The sequence below is a fragment of the Odocoileus virginianus genome, chromosome 21, assembly GCF_023699985.2.
Source record: "Odocoileus virginianus isolate 20LAN1187 ecotype Illinois chromosome 21, Ovbor_1.2, whole genome shotgun sequence".
In the NCBI taxonomy this organism is placed as follows: Eukaryota; Metazoa; Chordata; class Mammalia; order Artiodactyla; family Cervidae; genus Odocoileus; species Odocoileus virginianus.
Window position 1 is genome coordinate 11,536,601 of NC_069694.1, and position 17,441 is coordinate 11,554,041.

At 35.7% G+C, this 17,441-nt stretch overlaps 1 long non-coding RNA gene across 1 annotated transcript in view; it reads left to right on the forward strand.

Moving 5' to 3' along the window:
• The first annotated feature begins 3,261 nt into the window (after positions 1-3,261).
• Positions 3,262-17,441, forward strand: part of LOC139030261 (uncharacterized) — a 106,601-nt gene continuing 92,421 nt past the window's right edge. The window contains exon 1 of the long non-coding RNA XR_011482568.1: positions 3,262-3,443. This is a non-coding gene — a long non-coding RNA (uncharacterized lncRNA). The remainder of the gene's footprint in view (positions 3,444-17,441) is intronic.

A 17,441-nucleotide genomic window follows, 5' to 3' on the forward strand; every position in this document is an offset into this window, starting at 1 on the left:
ATAAGGTGACCATAGGTTCGTGGACTTATCTCTGGGCTTTCTATTCTGTTCCATTGATCTATATTTCTGTCTTTGTGCCAGTACCATACTGTCTTGATGACTGTGGCTTTGTAGTAGAGTCTGAATTTTGGTCTTTTTCCTTTCTCTAAGTTACTCAAATGGATACCCAGATCTTTTCATCCTATGGAACCTATTTTATCCAAGCTAAAACATCCACTACTGTAATTTCCTGTGCAAAAATAAAAACTTTTGTTCAGAAGAAGCTTATTTTTTTAAATATTATATGTCATTTAGATACATATAATTTGTACTAGCCATTATTTCTTTTAATATCCACAACCTTCCACACAAGGTACCTCAAGATGTTAAATCATTTATATCATAAACCTACCAAAAACTGGATAAGAAAAATTTAGCTGAAGCATTTTAATGGAGGATTTCACCATAAAAATATTGATGATCTGATTTTGGCTAAAAAAGAAAAATCCAAGTAATAAATTTTATCTTGAGTGGTGTTAGCTTATATCAGTTATGAAAGAGCTGCACTTAATATCAGTAAAATTCATCATGGTCCCAGCTTTTAAAACAGATCTTTTGAGGGCCTGGTTTCAAAGAATAGTGTAAGAAAGATTTTTCACATAGATTCTGCATATGTTTATTTGTTCTATACTGAAAAAATAATACTATGACCTGGCAATGGTTTTATATCTTTGTTCTCTGATCAGACACATTTCACTCTTGGAAGATACTAGACATCAGATATCAACTTTTATACAAGAAAAAATTTGGAGGTATAGATTACCCAGGATCCTTCTGAGGCAGTGCAGGAACGATCAGTCACCTCCTGACTATAATATCATCTTAAACTTGGATATCCTATGGGCTCTAGACATGTTAAAGATTCTTGAGAAGCTTTAAAGAAAAATAAACTCTGGCTTCAAAAAACTGTTAAAAAAAGCAGGTAGTGACAGACATTTATAAGTATACTGATTAGATAGTGGTATGGTTGGCAGGTGTTTTCATTCACCAAAACTAATCAAACTGCACATGACAGGTCTGTGTATTTCACACCATGTAAATTATATTTTAATAAAAATTAAAAAATATATTTACATTTTGACTCATTTGTCCCATCAAAGGAATTTTTAGTATATTTTGTTCTTAGATTTATTTTCTCTTAGCTCTTAAAGTAATTTCTGCAATGGATACTTATCATTGAAAAGATTGACCTGATAAATATTATTATTTATGTGATATGAAAATGATTACCAAAAAAAAAGAAAAAAAAAAAGCAAATGATTACACCAAGAAGCTCTGTATAAAAAAAGATAATCTAATAGTAAACCATGCCAAAACATAATGTTTTGAAATTTTAGTTGAGAGTTTTTTAATTTAGTTGAGAAAATTTAGAGAAATTTAGTTGAGAAATTTTCAAAGTTGAGAATTTTTTAAAATGCTATTAACATCTCAAGATAATTTATTAAGCTACCTCTGTAAGCGAGATATTCTGATGACTTTTCCTACTTGAATTATTTAGCTAACTGCTGTAAAATGCCTTTGAATATGAGTACAAATGAGAACTCAATTAGACAACATTCAGAAAGCATGTATATATCAGTTTACTGTAGTTGATCATGTTAGTGTTAGTACTAGTTATAAACAAAATATAATTTATGTTTAATAATATAAGATCCATAAACAGAATGTGTTTAGTCACTCAGTTGTGTCTGACTCTTTGCGACCCCATGGACTGTAGCCTGCCGGGCTCCTCTGTCCATGGGGATTCTCCAGGCAAGAATACTGGACTGGGTTGCCATGCCCTCTTCCAGGGAATCTTCCCAACCCAGAGATCAAACCCAGGTCTCCCTCGTTGCAGGAGGATTCTTTACTGTCTGAGTCACCATGGGATGAGACCTAGAAAAAAATGTTTTGGTTTAGAAGTCTAGAAACATATTTGTTGAATATATTTATTAAGCATTTACTATATGACAGGCGCTGTTTTAAGCACTGGCAATCTGACAATTGACAAAAAAAAAAACTGGCATAATAAATCTTACATTGATGCTGAAATAAAAATATGTCTTGGTTATGATTCAGTTGACATGGATGGTAAATATCATGTGTATTAGTCGCTCAGTTGTGTTCGACTCTTTGCAATCCCACAGACTGTAGCTCTCCAGGCTCCTCTATCCATGGGATTCTCCAGGCAAGAATCCTGGAGTGGGTTGCCATTCCCTTCTCCAGAGGATCTTCCCAACCCAGGGATCAAACCCTGGTCTCCTGCATTGCAGGCAGATTCTTGACTGTTTGAGCTGCAGGAGTGTCCTGGTATATATCACACATAGTTTTATTTCCTAATGGTAAATCCTTTGTCTCTGAAGGGGCCACATAAGGGAATATGATCTGAAATCACGTCCTAAGGTATATACCACACACATACGTGAACAAATAGCACACATGGAGGAAATTCTCAAGTGTGATGAACACCCCGGTGACCCAGTAGAGAAAGCAAAACAAATGACTAATAGAGAAACATATCATGGAGTTGCTCTCGAAAAAGGCGAGAGAAGGCGTGACAGTTTGAGTAATACAGAGAAATAGCTTCACAGCCTTTCAGCGCCCCGCTAATAGACACCGCTAGGAACCTCAAACAGAGACTATGTCTCTACTGACAGGTCCCTCGCGACTACGCACAGCACATATCCTGGTGAGTGAGGAGCAGAGAGGGCTCGCTTAGCTCCTCTCTCTGCACATCCTGCAGCGCTTCCTTGGTCCGACGTTTTCAGACCTTTCTTTTATACGTCTAGATATTGCTTTTCCTTGGGGAGAGAAGCACATCAGAACATAGGAAGTTACTATAGTTATTTGAAATGGTCTTTTGAGCGGAGTAAGTCAACAATGTGATAGTAAGAGGGCGGATGGTCACAATATTTGTGGGAAGAGAATATGCCATCTAGTAGCCAACACCATACAAGATTTTAAGAATGCATAATGATCTGTGGATTATAGGTAAAAAAGGAAAATTTAAAAAGCATAAATAATAAAACGGATCCAACAGAGTTTATGTAAATATTTGGCAAACATTGCACAATTATTGCCCAGACCTGAAATGATATTCACAGGTCCAGAGGGCGATTGCCAAAGTTAAATATTTCCTGTTCCCCCTTCTTGTTTCAGTATCTTCTGGGGCCTTCAAGGTAAATATGTAGATACATTGTGAGCGAGAAATGTCAATGTTTACACAAGTGAGATATCGGGATCTCCGAAAACTGGTTTCATTTCAGTTGAAAAAGATTTTTTAAAAAGCAGATGGCACTTAAAAAAGGGGGCATATGTAAGATACACTGAACATAGAAACTCTCTGCTAAGTACTACTGGCCTTTTCAGAACTGCCCAGAATTATCGGCTGGATTCAGAATACGGAACTTTCTTCATGCTTTGTGGTGAGATGGGCGATTGTCAGTAAAATGTCTGTGGCAACTTTCTTATACAGAACCAAGCTAATTCTGTTTGTTACTTCTCAACTCAGTTGAAAAATGCGTGCATTAATATCTAAAAATTTATATTCAATATTAGTTATAGAGGAAAAAGATTTTTTTTTGCCTAACATGAGTAGCACGTAGTTGTCTTAAAAATACAGTGTCACAAACTGCACTGTAATTTCTCCCAGTATCAATTTTTTTCTTTTAACCTTAGAGTTAGTGTGTTGAGAATACTTTCTGTTATTTATATTTTGTAGTTGTTGTAATAATGATGAAGCTTTCTAGTTTTTCATGCTTATTTAAGTCATTAGCATTTCAGAGGTAGATCTGTGATCTTTTCTCTCATTTATCTTCAATACTTTCCGTTCTATGGGAGCATAAGTTTTACAGCTTACAAATAAAACCCAGGTCTCTGTAACCCGGGCCTCCCACATTGCAGGCAGACTCTACTATCTGAGACACCAGGGAAGCCCTCGATGTAGCATTTATTTATTTATTTAAATAAATAATGTTTGAGACTAAATTAGCATACTAAATTGCTTCTTAATTTAATTATCTTATTACTTACAAACATATAAACATTTACTATGTACTTATTAATACCAAATGTTAATAAGCCAACTATTCACTTGACAAAATACCATCGTCTAAGTCTCTGTGGTCTTGAAGAGGGAGATAAATTAATTAGCATAATATAATGGCATGAGGATGCATATACTATTGGGTTTATAAGGAATGAGAAGTCATTTATTTTTGTGAATGCTAAGGAAAAGTTTTTACAACTTAGTCTTGAAAATGAGAAACTATGACATATTGGAGCCCATGACAAGGCAATGGAGAAGTGTGATCAAAGAAAATGCAAACATATAGTGGATGTTTTTGGGAAGTCTGAGTTGTAAGAGTTCTACTTGTCCCTTCTGGAGTACCAAGCAAGCTCTGTTAGGGCCATTTGTAGGGGAACTTAGAGCAGTTAAGCTTCCAAATTCCAGACACGTCAAGATAAGGCGCTGTCTATGGCGGTCTGTCTGTCTTAAAAGAAAAAAAAAAGAGAGAGAGACTTTCTCTAAAGAAGGGCAAAGGTGTAGAACAAAGAGACTATTCAGTCTGGAGATATCTTTTAGATATGAATTCATTTTCTCTTTTGTGTGAAAAACATGAATCCCAAAGTGGTTTATAGAATTTTCTAAGGTTCCACAGGTAATTGAGAGAAAAAATTTGAATCTTTCTAAAACAGTTCATAGTTGCATTTCTTAAAAATAAAATATTGTTACATTATATAACAGTTGTAAGACTATATTTAGGGGAGTTTTAACAAAGGTTAACAAACTTTACCACAAAATTAAAAGGGAAGTACAGAGAACTCTCATATACCACCTGCATAGCCTCCTCTCTTATCAGCATCAGTCACCTGAGTGGTACAATTTTTACCAAGGATTAAACTATATTGACACATAATAATCACACAAAGTCCATAATGTATCTTAACAGTTTACTCTTGTTATCATTTTATGGGCTTGGACAAATGTTCAATGACATATATCCATCTATATATCATACAGAGTAATTTCTCTGCCCTAAAAAGAGTGCTCTGTCTTTTCATTTTTCTCAACACCAACCCCATGACAACCAAAGATATTTTATTGTCTCCACAGTTTTATTTTTTTCTAGAGTGTCAGGTAGTTGGAATAATACATGTAGTTTTTCAGATTAGCTTCTTTCACTTAGTAATATGCATTTAAGATTCCCCATACTCTCTATTACTTGAAAACTTTTTTAAAACCCTAGTAGCTCTTTGTCTAAGATGTACCATAGTTTACAATGAATTTGAGTTCCAGTTGCCTCAAATCCTTACCAACATTTGGTATTGTCTGTGTTCTGGATATTGTTCATCAAATGAGTGAGTATTGGCACCCCATTCTGCATTAATTTGCATTTCCCTAGTGACATGATATAAAGCATCTTTTCCTATACTTATTTACCATCTGTACACCTTCCTTGGTGAAGTGTGTGTTAAGGTGTTTGGCCCATTCTTAATCAGGTTGCATGTTTTCATATTGTTGAATTTTAAGAGTTCTTTGTATATTGTGTATGACAAGCTTTTATCAATGTGTCTTTTGAAAGTATTTTCTCCTAGCCATGCTTTGTCTTCTAATTCTATTTATATTGTCTTTGTAGAGCATGCATTTTCATTTTAAGTTTTTCATTTTCAATTATGTCTATTATGTATATTTATTTATGGGCAGCAGTACCACCTAAGATGCCTAAATTTGGGAAATTACACCTATCTAAAAAGGCATCACCATTGCCAAGGTCATGTGATTCCCTTCTATGTTGTCTTCTAGGAATTTTATAGTTTTACATTTCACATTTAGATCTCTTCTTATACAGTTTAAGTTAGTTTTGAATGAAAGAGGTAAGGTTTGAATCTAGATTCATCTTTTCTGCATGTGGATTTGTCATTATTTGAGCATCATTTGTTGACAAAGTTGTCTTTGTTTTATTGTGTTACCTTTGCTCATTTGTCAAATATTAGTTAACTATATTTTGGGGCTTTGTTTCTGAGATCTCTATTTTATTTCATTGATGTATTTGTCTATTCTTTTGCCAATACTACACTGTCTTGATTACTGTAGCTTTACAGAAAGTCTTGATGTTGGAAAATTTCAATATTGTTGACTGTTTTGTGTCTTTTGCCTCTTCCTATAAATACTAAAATCAGTTTGTGAATATTCATAAAATAACTGCCTAGGGTATTGGCTAGGATTGCAGTGACTCTATAGATCAAGTTGGGAGGAACTGACATCTTGCCTGTAATCTCATCTTGATGATATGCAAGTTCTTGTGATTTCCCAAATCATCCTGATTCTGATAAGACTTTTGTTCTGGTTCACATATTTAGCCAACAAATGTTTGAACATAAACCGTAACATATAATCAGGAACTAAAATACAAACAGATAAGATTCCTCTCATGCTAGGGTTTTATTTATTATTGGAAGATAGCTATTGGGAAAAATGTTGAAAAATTGATAATTCTAGGAAAGAAAAAAAAGCAGTATGATATTGCATTAAAGTGACAGTGAAAGTTGTTTGGTCGTGTCCAGCTTTTTGCAACCCCATGGACTATACAGTCCATGGAATACTCCAGGCCAAAATGCTAGAGTGGGTAGCCTTTCCCTTACTCCAGGGGATCTTCCCAACCCAGGGATTGAGCCCAGGTCTCCTGCATTGCAGGCAGATTCTTATCAGCTGAGCCACAAGGGAAGGCCATGATATTGCATATATAGCATCAAACACCTGAATTCTGAGGATTGCAACTTAATCCTTCAGTGCAATTTAGCCACTGTTCTTTGATATGTACTAGTAGGACATTTGTATAACTTTTTTGGAAAATTCCTATTTAATATTTTTTCCGATTTTAATTGGGTTTCTAGTTTTTTGATTGTTGATTTGTAAATATCCTTCATTTATCCTGTATACTAGACATTTTTCAGACATATAATTCGTAAGTACTTTTTCCATTGTACAATTTGTCTTTTTTCTTTCTTAGTAGTGTCCTTTGAAGCACAAAAGTTTTCCATTTTAATAACTTTTGACGTATATCTGTTTTGCTTGGGTTTCTTTTCCTTTAGGTATTATATCATTAAATGATTGCATAAAACAAATTTATAATCAGTTATTCCTATATATTTTCTAAGCTTTTTGAAGTTAGTTCTTCCATTTAGAAATATAATTCATTTTTAGTTAATTTTGGTACTTAATGTGACATAAGTGTCTAAATTTATTCTTTTGCATGTTGATGACCACTTGTCATAGCACCATTTCTTAAAAAGAATACTCTTTCCAATTTGCGTTATCTTGGGCATCTTTGGTAAAAACCAACTGACAATAAATGTAAGGATTTATCTTTGGATTTCAATCCTATTTCATTGATTTATATTTTTATTCTTATTCTGACATCTCACTGCATGAAATCTTTAGATTAATTTGGGACATATCTTGCCATTTTAACAATATGAAGTTTTCCAATCATGAACATGGTATATATTCTCATTTATTTATATGTTCTTCAGTTTCTTCTGATGATGTTTTATAGTTTTAAGAAAACACAAGAATACAAGTTACTGCTTAATTTGCTTCATCTATACCTGAACATTTTATTTTTGATACTATGATCATTGAAATTATTTTCTTAACTTTAATTTCATTTTTCACTAGTATCTAGAAATAAAAATAAATTTAATATATAATTCTTATATTCTGCAAAATTGACAAACTTGTTTGTTAACTCTGTCTTATTATTATTTTATTTATTATTATTTCTTAGTATCTTTTTTTCTATTTATCATCATGGATAATCTCAATTGACTTATTTTCAAATTCACTATTTCCTGCCAGCTCCAATTGTCTGTGAATCTAATGAATTTTTCACTGTAGTCATTGGACTTGTTAACCCCCAGAATTTCAATTTAGTTCCTTAAATAATAATTCCTATCTCTTGATATTCTCTATTTGATGAGGCACTATTCTGACAGTTTTAGTTTGATCCATGTTGGTTTTTTTTTTTTTACTTCTTTGAAAATATTTAAAGTAATTGATTTAAAGTCTATATCTAATAGATTCAACATCTGCATCTTCTCAGTCTCTGTGCAGCCCTCTTTATTCTTGTTTATGGGTTATATCCTCATGTTGTTTTGGCATGACTCATAAATTTTTGCTGAGAACACTTTTAAAGTGGCTACACTTGACATCAATGCCTCCCCAAGGTTTTTGTTATTGCTGATTATTTTGGTTGTTTTCTGTTTAGAAACTTTGCAGTAATAATTCTGCCAAATCTGTACTCATTGTCATATGTATCTATTGCAGTCTCTGTTTAGTCAATTGAGTGGTCAGCTAATGATAATGCAGAAGGTTCCTTAACTCCCAGGAAACAGTAAGTTTCCCAAACTTTGTGAATAAATTCCATGTGAATATTTTGATACATCACACCTTAGTATTCACACTGGTAGTTGACAGATCTACCTTAGACTTGACTTCTTACTCAATGCATGTCCTTAAAGTTAGCTAGAGGAGACATTAGGGTCTTCTCAGATTTTCCTAAGTTGTGTACAGCCCTGGGAAGGCAAGATACTTTGTGCATGTGGCCTTCTAGATTCTCATGAATATATAGAGCTTCATGAAGCTTCTGTGAACACATCATTACGAACATTTTCCTTTACAGGTGTTTTTGTTGTTATTAGATCTTTGCCTTAGCTCTTGCTTACAGTTCTGAGCTGTGACATTTAATAATTGTTTATAATTATTTTTGACAAATACCTTTGGGGAAAAGACTTTTCACACAGACTGGTCTCTAAGTAAAGTCTGATACAGAGAGGCCTTGCCAGTGGAAATCTTTTAGGAAACCACAAATGGATAAAATAATGACAATTCTCTTGGAATGAGCTTTTTTGAAGCAGCTCCTGCACTGGTCTTTTCCCTTCAGTGCCTGCAAGACTGCTGATTTTCACCATGAATGCAGATTATTAGTTTTCAAGGCTCACAAACAGTTTGGAGCATGGGGAATGGGACTACAGAAAGTAAAAACAAAACAAAGCTCGCAGTTCTAACAAATATTCAGTCATTTTTCTTGAAATAACAGTCCTAGATTGCAGCACGTCTTTGATTAATTTCTGTGGTTAGTTGCTCAGTCGTGTCCAACTCTTTGCGACACCATGGGCTGTAGCCCACCAGTTTCCTCTGCCCATGGGGTTTTTGAGGCACAAGTGGATTGCCAACCTTCCTTCAGGGGATCTTCCCAATCCAGGAATCAAACCAGGTCTCCCACATTGCAGGCGAATTCTTTACTGTCTGAACCACCAGGGAATTTCTAGACTTCTGAAAAAGACGATTCCAGTAATTCTTGCTGGTTTTCTTGTTGCTTTCACGGAGCAGAAATTTTCAAAGATCCTTACTTCAACATTTTTACTCACATCTGTATAGTAGATCGAATATGAAATTCAGTTGTGACAATTTCCATTTTTCATTTAACATGCAATTAATACACACACACACACATATACTATATATATGAGTTCCCCTGGTGGCTCAGACATAAAGAATCCAGCTGCAGTGTGGGAGAACTGGGTTCGAAACCTGGGTTGAGAAGATGCCCTGGAGGAGGGCTTAGCAACCTAGTCCAGTATTCTTGCCTGGAGAATCCCCAAGGACAGCAGACCTGGCAGGCTCCAGTCCATGCGGTCACAAAGAGTTGGACATGACTGAGCAGGTAAGCAAACACACACATATATATATGTATGTGTGAACACTTACTTGCTCAGTCATGTCCGACTCTTTGCTACGCCATGGACTGCAACCCCCCAGGCTAGTTTCATGGGTATTCTCCAGGCAAGAATACTGGACTGGGTTGCCTTGCTCTTCTCATATATATGCATATGATTCCCTATCAATACACTACAAAAAATATAGTATTCAGTGACAGTTGTTTTTATAAAATGTAATTCTGTTAAGTGGACATTATGATTTGATTCAATTCACTTCAGTTGTGTCCAACTCTTTGCAAACCCATGAACTGTATCACACCAGGCTTCCTTGTCCATCACCGACTCCCAGAGCTTGCTTAAACTCATATGCATCAAATTGGTGGTGCCATCCAACCATCTCATCCTCTGTCATCCCCTTCTCCTCCTGCCTTCAATCTTTCCCAGCATCAGGGTCTTTTTGAATGAGTCAGTTCCTTGCAAACTATTGGAGCTTCAGCTTCAGCATCAGTCCTTCCAGTGAATATTCAGGACTAATCTCCTTTAGGATTGACAGGTTGGATCTCTTTGCAGTCCAAGGTGACTCTCAAGAGTCTTCCCAATCAACACAGTTCAAAAGCATCAATTCTTCGGCACTCAGCTTTTTTAATAGCCCAACTCTCACATTCATACATGACGACTGGAAAAAGCAGAGCTTTGACTTGATGGACCTTTGTCAGCAAAGTAATATCTTGTCTTGTTAATATGCTGTCTAGGTTTGTCATAGCTTTTCTTCCAAGGAGCGAGAGTCTTTTAATTTCATGACTGCAGTCATCACTCATCATCTGCAGTGATTTTGGAGTTCAAGAAAATAAAATATGTAACTGTTTCCATTGTTTCCCCACCAAATTGCATGAAGTGATGGGACCAGATGCCATGATATTAGTTTTTTAAACGTTGAAGTTTAAGCCAGCTTTTTCACTTTCTTCTTGTACTTTCATCAAGAGGCTCTTTAGTTCCCTGCCACTTTTGGCCATAAGGGAGTTGTCATCTGCTTATCAGAGGTTATTGATCTTTCTTGATTCTTGCAATCTTGCTTCCTGCTTATGCTTCATCCAACAGAGCATTTCTCATGATGCATTGTGCATATAAGATAAATAAACAGGGTGACAATATACAGCCTTGATGTACTCTTTTCCCAATTTGGAAACAGTCTGTTGTTCCATGTCTGGTTCTAACTGTCGCTTCTTGACCTGCATAGAAATTTCTGAGGAAACAAATAAGGTGGTCTGGTATTCCCATCTTTTAAAGAATGCTCCATAGTTTGCTGTGATCCACACAGTCAAAGGATGTGGCATAATCAATAAAGAAGAAGTAGATGATTTCTGGAATTCTCTTGATTTTTCGATCATCCAATGGATGTTGGCAATTTGATCTCTGGTTCCTCTTCCTTTTCTAAATCCAGCTTGAACATCTGGACCTTCTTGGTTCAAGTACTGTTGAAGCCTTGCTTGGAGAATTTTGAGCATTACTTTGATAGCATGTGAGATGACTGCAATTGTGTGGTAGCTTGAACATTCTTTGACACTACTTTTCTTTGGGGTTGAAATGAAAACAGACCTTTCCATTCATGTCGCCACTGCTGAGTTTCCAAAATTGCTGGCATATTGAGTGTAGCACTTTAACAGCATCATCTTTTAGAATTTGAACTAACTCAACTGGAATTCCATCACCTCCACCAGTTTTGTTCATAGTGATTCTTTCTAGGGCCCACTTGACTTCATATTCCAGTGTTCTGGCTCTAGGTGAGTGATCACACCATCGTGGCTATCAGGGTCATGAAGATCTTTTTTGATAGTTCTTCTGTGTATTCTTGACACTTCTTGTTAATATCTTCTGCTTCTGTTAGGTCCATACCCTTTTCATCCTTATTGTGCCCATCTTGCATGAAATGTTCTCTTGGTATCTCTTAATTTTCTTGAAGAGATTGCTAGTCTTTTCCACTCTGTTGTGAGGAAGGCTTTCTTATCTCTCCTTGCTATTCTTTGGAACTCTGCATTCAGTGAGTATAACTTTCCTTTAATCCTTTGCCTTTAGCTTCTCTTGTTTTCTCAGCTATTTTGCCTTTTTGCATTTCTTTTACTTGGGCTTTGTTTTGATCATTGCATCTTGTACAATGTCACAAATCTCCATCCATAGTTCTTCAGGCACTTTGCCTATTAGATCTCTCCCTTGAATCTATTTGTTACTTCTATTGTATAATCGTTAGGGTTCTGATTTAGGTCATATCTGAATGTTCTAGTGGTTTTCCCCACTTTCTTCATTTTAAGTCTGAATGTGGCAATAAGGAGTTCATGATCTGAGCCACAGCCAGCTCCCAGTCTTGTTTTTGCTAACTGTATAGTTTTTCTCCATCTTCTGCTACAAAGAATATAATCAATCTGATTTTGGCATTGACCATCTTGCGATGGTGATGTGTAGAATCAGAATGAGATGCAGATCCCCCCACAATCAGTCTCTCCCATTAGGAAGCTTCTGTAAGTCTCTTATCCTTATCCATTAGAGGACAGACAGAATGAAAATAACATAATAACAGAAAACTGATGAAACTGATCACATGGATCCAAGCTTTATCTAACTCAATGAAACTATGAGCTATGCCATGTAGGACCACCCTAGACAGATGGGTCATGGTGGAGAGTTCTGATAAAATATGGTCCACTGGAGAAGGGAATGGCAAACCGCTTCAGTATTCTTGCTTTGAGAACCTCATGAACAGTATCAAAAGGCAAAAAGATAGGATACTGAAAGATGAACTCCCCAGGTCGGTAGGTGCCCAATATGCTACTGGAGAAGAGTGGAGAAATAACTCCAGGAAGAAGGAAGATTCGGAGCCAAAGCAAAAACAACACCCAGTTGTGGATGTTACTGGTGATGAAAGTAAAGTCCGATGCTATAACGAACAATATTGCTTAGGAACCTGGAATGCTCTCTCCATGAACCAAGGTAAATTGGAGTGGTCAAACAGGAGGTGGCAAAAGTGAACATCAACATTTGAGAAATCAGTGAACTAAAATGGATTGGAGTGATCGAACTTAACTCAGATGACCATTATATCTACTACTGTGGGCAAGAATCCCTTAGAAGAAATGGGGTAACCATCATAATCAACAAAAGAGTTGAAGCGTAGTACTTGGATGTAGTCTCAAAAATGACAGAATGATCTCTGTTTGTTTCCAAGACAAATCATTCAGTATCACAGTAATCCAAGTCTATATCCCAACCAATAATGCTGAAGAATTGAAGTTGAACAGTCCTACAAGACCTTCTAGAACTAACACCAAAATTGATGTCCTTTCCATCATAAGGGACTGGAATGTAAAAGTGAAGTCAAGAGGTACCTGGAGTAACAGGCAAGATTGGCCTTGGAATATGACAGGAAGAAGGGCAAAGGCTAACAGTTTTCCAAGAGAACACACCGGTCATAGCAAACACCTTCTTCCAACAACACAAGAGATGACTCTGCACATGGTTATCACCAGACGGTCCATACCTATATCAGATAATTTGATTTTGATTATATTATTTAATTTAATAATTTACTTATATAATTCTGGGCACTCAAGCATATATATACATATATGTATGTGTATGTATATATATATACACATGTATATGTATACACACACACACACACACTGCTTTTCTTTCTGGAACAGTTTACACACCACCTGAAATCCTCAGTTAATCCATTCCTTAATTCATTCCTGTATCCATTCATCTATTCATTCATATATCTGTTAATTTGAAAACTATTCAGTGCTTGTTTTTTTGTTAACCTTACTAGAAGCAGAGAATGGAATGAGAAGCTTGGAGTAAAATGATGAAAAATATTATCTATATTTATATCCATATCTATATCTGATGAAAAGTAGAAGGATCCAGAAAAATAGTCATACAATTGAATCCCTGTTACATGCTAACATGAAATAAATAATTGGATACATATAACTTGCTTGGTGCATGAAATATCATCTTGAATAATCTGGTATAATTAATAATTGTATTTGTCAAGTTACTATCTGTATATGTGACACATACTTATGTCTATTATATTTAGAGACAGTTTACTTTTTGATTTTTTTTAAATTGAGATTTACTTGACATATAACATTATATTAATTTCAGGTATGCAATATAATGATTCAATACATGTATATATTACAAAATAATCTTAGATGACACTCAATAACATTACCAAGTTCCCAGGTACATTTGCTCATTTTTAAGAATGCCTCATACTGTAAAACTATGCATATTGATCATTTATTTTAGAAGATTTATATTTGTACATATATTTACACACAAATTACATGGCAGTCTCAAAAGAAAAAAATGTAAGAATCTTTGCAGTTGCCATCCCCTAGAATATTATTTTCCTTGGTATCAGCAACTTGTTATCCACATAGTTTACCTTCTTATCTCCTTCATATTTCTCCACTACCTTATCTGAGAGACATTTCCTGTTCAGCCTATTGAAAAGTGGTGCTTCTCTTACTGTGTGCTTTATTTTCCTTCATAATGCTTATCTCCTTCGAAAATATTTTATATTTACATTTTCTACCTTGCTGGAAGTTTTGTTTACTGCAGTATCCATCTAACCTAGAATAGATGTAGTATCCACTAGATAAATCTTTGTCAAATTTTATGCTTCTGTGCTCATCAAGCCCTGTTCTTTCTTTCCCCATAATTCACGCTGTTCTGTAGAGCACATCTTAGTTTCCCCTTTTTTGATAAATATTGCTATATTTTTTCCCGGGATTGAAGAATAAAAAAGTAAAATACTTTCTCTATGTTATCCGAAAGTTTAAAAGGAGAGTAGTGTCTCCTTTCTTAAATTACTGAATTTTGTATGTAAATTATGGCAGGGATGTTTTCAGTCCTTTTTGAATACTTATTTCAGAATTACTGAAGACTAGCATTGTATTTTGAATGGATATGTTTGTTACTTGACTGACTAGTTAGTATAATAAATAACTTCTTGGACTGTAATATGATTGAACTAATGGTCAGTAATATGTGATTTTAAGTATTACCAAAAGGAAGTTCTTTGTTAAAAGAGCCTAAAGTTTCAGCTGATCCTATAGCAAACTTGTAACATTCTGGGTTCCCATATTAACTCTTTCACCACTATTATATTTAAAAGAATTGTTTTTATAGCTTTTTGTGGTGACAATTTAATGAGTGTCGGCCTTTGCTTCAAACAGTGAAACTAGACACATGTCCTTGGGCAACCTTTTAATGATTTCAGATTTGAAATGAAGTTTCTACTCATGGTATTCATTCTACCTTTTAAAACAAAGCAATACTTTCCTAATGCCATTATTTAGTCACCTACCACACATAATTCTGCTTACCTCTAATTACTTTTAAACCTGAGACTGAGGTCTACATTTTAATATATGGGATGGAAAATCAATAAAAACCTAGAATGATATTTACCCTATTAAGGGTATCTAAACATTATTAAGGATATAAAAGGGAACAGTTTGGCCAGAATTTATTTCATCATGTTTGCTGCCTTGTTGCTGTAATACAGGACTCACTGAATTTAGATGCCCACCAGCAAACTCCCTGCCAGTGTTGCACCAAAAAGCAACCTCCCGCTTTTTAGAAAACTAGATTTGTCAATGCTGCTGAGTTGAGTGGCATAATACACAGTAGATGAGAATGAATGATTATAACTTAAGCCTCTAGAGTCCTTTTGATTTATTTATTGTTGAAGACTTGTATGTTTGCCTTCCCCAAGTTGGTTCTGAATGTGCTATTCTCTCATCGTTTATAAAAGCATTGTGAGGCATTATGTTCACTATTTTGACTTGTAGGCAGAGTCTTCACTGTCTGATCCACCAGGGAAGCCAAAGGACCCTATAAGCAAATTAAGGGAACCTGGGTTTTAACCAGGCACATAGCAGCCATTTGGGTTTCCCTGGTGGCTCAGAAGGTAAAGACTCTGCCTGCAGAGTGGAAGAGCCAGGTTTGAACCCTGTCAGGAAGATCTGGAGAAGGAACTGGCAACCCACTTCAGTATTTTTGCCTGGAGAATCCCAGGACAGAGGAGCCTGGTGGGTTACCAGACAATCTTACCTGTCTCCTGAGAAACCTGCATGCAGGTAAAGACGCAACAGGTAGAACCGGACATGGAGCAATGGACTGGTTCCAAATTGGGAAAGGAGTATGGCAATGCTGTATATTGTCACCCTGCTTATTTAACTTATATGCAGAGTACATCATTCAAAATTCTTGGCTGGGTGAAGCACTAGATGGAATGAGGTTGCCAGGAGAAATATCAATAACCTCTGATATGTGGATGACAACACCCTTATGGCAGAAAGTGAAGAAGAACCAAAGAGCCTCTTGATGAAAGTGAAAGAGGAGAGTAAAAAAGCTGGCTTAAAACTCAATCTTCAAAAGCAAAGATCATGGCATCCAGTTTCATCACTTCATGGCAAACAGATGGGGAAACAATGGAAACAGTGAGAGACTATTTTTGGGGGCTCCAAAATCACTGCAGATGGTGATTGCAGCCATGAAATTAAAAGACGCTTGCTCCTTGGAAGAAAAGCTATGACAAACCTAGACAGAGTATTAAAAAGCAGACATATGACTTTGCCAACAGAGGTCCAGCTAGTCAAGGCTCTGGTTTTTCCAGCAGTCATGTATGGATGTGAGAGTTGGACCATAAAGAAAGTTGAACTCCAGAGAAATGATGCTTTTGAATTGTGGTGTTGGAGAAGGCTCTCTTGAGAGTCTCATGGACTGAAAAGAGGTCAAACCAGTCAATCCTAAAGGAAATCAGTCCTGAATATTCATTGGAAGGACTGATGCTGAAGCTGAAGCTCCAATACTTTGGCTACCTAAGATAAAGAGCCAACTCATTAGAAAAGAGCCTGGTGCTTGGAAAGATTGAAAGCAAGAGTAGAAGGGGATGATAGAGGGTGAGATTATTGGGTGGTCTCACCGACTCAATGGACATGAGTTTGAGCAAGATCAGAGAGATGGTGAAGAACAGAGAGGCCTGGCATGCTGCAATCGGTGAGGTTGTGAATATTCAGAGATGACTGTGTGACTGAACAACAGCAAATTTTGACTTTTCCTTGTTCTCATGCATTAAAATGTTCTTTCATTGGTTCCCTGTGTAGAATTTTGGGAGCACTTTTCCTATAAGAGAGAACTCACAAATTCATGTTTTAAATAAAATTGTTTTAGAAATGGACATATCTCACATGGCACAAGATATGTATTCACTAGCTGAATTGAGGATAGTTGTGAGGCATATACATTGTGAGGAAGATCTACTTCCTCTAATTTTAGGAATATATAATTTTGAAGGAGTGGTATTTAAAATCATACTGTTTTATATATGTGGATAACGCATCACAAGTTTATGAACTGACTTCATGTATGTCAAACAATTAAGAAGGTATCTGATTAAGTGTGGCAGGACTTCTAGTTCTGTGAACTTCTACAGGCATGTCAACTCTTTTATATTTTTTTTTCAGTGAAAATAGCCATAATTACTGCATAGTTATGTGCAGTATTTGATGATTTTTATAAAGAAAAGTATTATGGGTGTATAAATTTATGTATATTTATGTAAATGTATAGATGCTATTTGGAGAAGGCAATGGCAACCTGCTCCAGTACCCTTGCCTGGCAAATCC